This window comes from Girardinichthys multiradiatus, chromosome 24, assembly GCF_021462225.1.
Source record: "Girardinichthys multiradiatus isolate DD_20200921_A chromosome 24, DD_fGirMul_XY1, whole genome shotgun sequence".
Classification (NCBI taxonomy): Eukaryota; Metazoa; Chordata; class Actinopteri; order Cyprinodontiformes; family Goodeidae; genus Girardinichthys; species Girardinichthys multiradiatus.
Genome location: NC_061816.1, coordinates 9,068,954 through 9,073,344, shown reverse-complemented (window position 1 = coordinate 9,073,344; position 4,391 = coordinate 9,068,954). Strand labels below are relative to the sequence as shown.

General features: G+C 37.2%; 1 long non-coding RNA gene across 1 annotated transcript; it reads left to right on the top strand.

Annotated features, from left to right (window-relative positions):
- Positions 1-437: 437 nt before the first annotated feature.
- On the top strand, positions 438-2,196 carry LOC124861628. The gene is made up of 3 exons (XR_007036691.1): positions 438-570; positions 878-931; positions 1,459-2,196. It is a non-coding gene; the product is annotated as an uncharacterized LOC124861628 (long non-coding RNA).
- Positions 2,197-4,391: the final 2,195 nt, after the last annotated feature.

Sequence of the window (4,391 nt, the reverse complement as noted above, 5' to 3'; positions counted from 1 at the left end):
TTATGTGCTTTGCATGTCGTTTGACCAACATTTAGTGTCATGAAAGGAAAAATAAAATAATATAATAATAAGTTACCTTCATATTAAGTCCAGACTACACATCATAATGAATTGCTCATTCTGTTTTCTTAACTTGTTGATTTAAGTCAAAGCTTCAAAATAAAATAACTTCAAAAATAAGCTGCTAATGTTGAGTTTTGTCATTAATGCCTAACTTTGACAGACGTCCTCATGTTACGGATTCATCTTGCATGAACTTTACTTTTGTTCTGTGCTGCTGTTCACATTTTCACACCATGTGGCCACTGAGCTTAAAGCTAATTATTCAATGTGTGGACTCAGATATTTCTTAATATGGTATCAAATAGAAAGCTTCAGCTGTGGATAGGTTAGTGAGTGAACTCCTCCTTCAGATTGTTGTGTATTAAAGGAGAAGAGAAGTAGAATTTGGGGTAATTTCATTACAATCACACCTCGCCTTGACGCTTAAAAATCAAAAGACCTTTTCTTTTGATTCCTGCTCAGATGCGAAAGCTGTGAAACTTTTTCTCAACTTAATTTTTCAAAGTGGTGAGTAAGAATAAATACCATTTTCTATCTGGGAATCATAAATGTTGCATGGGATCTCTTTGAAGGTGACCCAAAAATAGAAGTCAAGTTAAAGCTATGACTCTGCCATTTTGATTCTTAACAGAAAGATCTATCTGTGTTAAATATCTTTAATAAGTAATCATTCCAGTTTAAAGCAGCAAGGTTGAAATATCGCTACAAAGCAGGTCAGACAAAGAGCAGATGAAAATATGTACAGCTTAATAAACCAAGCAATCAGTTTAAAAGTTATGCACAAATGTTAAAACTACTATAACTCTGTTTATAGAAACACTCAAAGAACCAGTTACCACGTCTGAGACCAGTAAAGCAAAAAAAGGCAGTAAGTTTCACATCTGGGAAATATTCATATTGGAAATATGTTTGTGTTGATTTCATAATTTAATCATTGCTCTTCATGCCCACTTTAAACATTTGATTTTATTTGATTTAAAGTCAAATGTCATAAACATCTCAACAATCATAAAAAGCAGAAGGAAGCTGCAGACTGTGAACTCATCTAGTGATGAGTCACAAACTAATGTAAGGAAATAATGTTTGTGGCTTTTTTTCTCAGAGAAAGAAATGGGTGTAGAGGTGTAGTCTGTTTATTATAACAGAGGCTATGAGTTTATACTTTATGCACTTCTTTCATTAATATTTCCTCTCAGCAGCAGCACCCTCTTCTGTTTAAACAGACAGGTGTAAAATTATAAATACAATCATCTGTTTGAAACTGTCTTTAAATATAAGCTGCTTGTTGCTTTTTGCAGGATCAGACAAAAATACCCAAACTAGCTGACTGCTGAATGCAAAGACATTTACTGGATTAAATTCATTCATCAACCAATGTTTCTGCTCTTCTTTCAGCAACAATGAGCATCTTCCCTGTTTGCCTGCTTGTCTGTTTGCTGCTGGTCCAGGTTGTTTCCCCTGAGACGATTGAAGAATCAGAAAAAGGCTTTCAGGAGTTTGTTAGACAGCATATTATTGAAGCCATGGATCCAAACGACTGCACAAGAGAGATGAAAAAAATAAACTTAATAAAGAAGGTCAGTACAAAAGATAGAAACAAAAAAGATGACACCAAAGGACCAAAGAAAATCAACACATTCATCATTGCTAATGAAAATGACATGAAAGCCATTTGTGATGGCCTAACTGAAACAAAAAAAAAAAAAGTAAAAAAAGATTTAACGTGGTTGTCTGTAAGCTTATAGAGACAGGGCACTATGAAGGCAGCAGAAAGGATGACCAAATTCTTGAGGTACAATGTGCAAATAATTTACCTGTGCATTTTTGCAAACAAATAAGCGGTAATAAATAATTGTGCTCTGCATCCCCCACATCCTCTGCTCAGCAATCAGAAAGCAGATATTAATAATCTTTTATCATGTGCCCTATAATATATCTTATCACTATGTTAATAAAGGTACATTGTACGCTAAGCATCAAACTATTTTCTTCTTTCTCAAGTGTAACTAGTTTTGCATGACCTTTTATTATGGTACCTATATCTGTTTCATTGCATTTAAAGAATAATCCAGGAATTAAACAATGATAGCTTTTGATCACACATTGTTCAATGAATAAAGAAATAAAACTCAACTTGTATTTTGTTGTGCTTATACTTTTAAATCAGGTGAAACTGTTTTATTTTGCCAGGTTGATACTTATTTGCATCAGGCTTAAAAATAAGCCTTAACTTGCCCACATTTACATTTAGGATTCTTATACTGATTAATGTACACTGATCCTTTTAAATACAAATTATATTAATTAGTGTTGCACTTTGGACTGCGAGCAGAGTAAAGTCTGAAAGCAGTAATTTCACCACGATTTAACTTAATGTGTCTAGCAGCTGTAACCCCATTATGACTTTTTACAGATTTATATGGAAAACATTACACTCATGAAGATGCTTTTATGCTATATGTTGCAGTGACATGATTTGTTTTCATGCAAGCTAAGTTATCCACATTTTTTACATGTCAGCAACTGAATCTGAAGGAATGAAACACTCACACACCTCATATGTAAACTTTGACCTACAGAACTGTTTTCTGTTAATGAAGACGATTCCAGAATGAAGCGGAGCACAGCAGACATGCAGGGATATGAAGTGAGACGATATTAGTTGTTAATTGGCCCTATTTACTCGTATTCATTGTCTTTCGCTTATCCGGAACCGGGTCACAGAGGCAGCAGTCTCAGTAGAGACGCCCAGACTTTCCTCTCCCCAGACACCTCCTCCAGCTCCTCTGGAGGAAGCCCAAGATGTTCCCAGGCTAGTCAAAAGACACAGTACCTCCAGAGAGTCCTTGGCTTTGTCCTGGGCCTCCTGCCAGTAGGAGGTGCCTAGAAAACCTAGCGAGGGAGGCATCCAGGGGGCATCCAAAAATATATGCCCGAGGAACCGCCGCTAACTTCTCTTGATGTGGAGGAGTAGCGGCTCTACTCCAAGCTCCACCTGGATGGCCGCGCTCATGGCCCCATCTCTAAGTAAGTGCCTGGCTAACCTGCAGAGGAAGCTCCTTTTAGCCACTTATGTCCAGGATCTCATTCTTTCAGTCATGACCCAAAGTTCATGCACATAGGTGAGGGTGGGAACGAAGACCGACCTGTAAATCAAGACCTTTGCTTGGCACTATTTAATTAAACTGAATTGAATTAGCATTAGTGCTAAATGCAGACTATTTTAATGTAAAACTTGAATAGCATTAGTAGCTAGGCTCTGCCCTTCCCCTACACTAGGGGATCTGTTGTCACAAATCTACATTTTCATATAAGAAAGTTCCTAAGGTTTTTCAGCTTATGCTAAACACTGTTGGCTGAGTGTCACATTATCATCCTGCGTTGAAGGCCAGCAGTTAACCAAACCCAAGCTGGATTTCAATGTGCCAGAATAAAATACAAGGAGAGCAAGGGAGGGACTAAAGCTCAGACAATATGGGACCAAAGTTGGTGATAACCTAAACTTAAGATTGCAGCGATAATGATAAACAGATAAATGTCCACAAAAGTAGTGAGAAATTGTTTGAGGCAACAGTTCAATGTGATACACTAAAGTACCGTTTAAGTTCCTGGTTCGAGCCAACAGATCTAGCAATAAAATGTGTTTAAATAAAATAGTCAGTCAGTCATTTTCTACCACTTATTCCATAGTGGGTCACGGGGAAGCTGGTGCCTATCTCCAGCAGTCTATGGGCGAGAGGCGGGGTACACCCTGGACAGGTCGCCAGTCCATCACAGGGCTAAATAAAATATCTTAAGATAATTTATTAGCTTTACTTAGTTTTCCATTGCTTTAAAATTTGAATTTAACTTTAAATTTAGTAGCAAAATTCCCATTACCTGAGCCAACGGTTCAGAGATCATGACTAAAGGCTTTAAGATACAACAACAAAGTGTCTGTTTGACAGCTGAAGCTGTTTGCTCAGAGATCAGAAACATGGATGTCATGTAGATATCCATCTACAGTCTGGGGGATAACCAAGCTGTTTAATAATACAAAATTAGGAATAGTGACTTCAACAGTGACATGTAAGTGTGCATCAGTCACCAGAAGAAGCTGCGTAATTATGCTCAGATTAGCATAAACTTTAGCTCATATGTTGCAGAAATCTTAGAAACTCATAGCCAAGGTCAGTGCCAAACTCACCTGTTTCCAACTGACCTGTTCACCTGTGAAACGTTCCAAACAGGTGTGCTTGTTTAGTTGCGCCTTTTCCAGCTTTTTTGGAACGTGTTACTAGCGTCAAATTAAAAATGAGTGAATATTTGCGAAAAAACAATACAGTTTG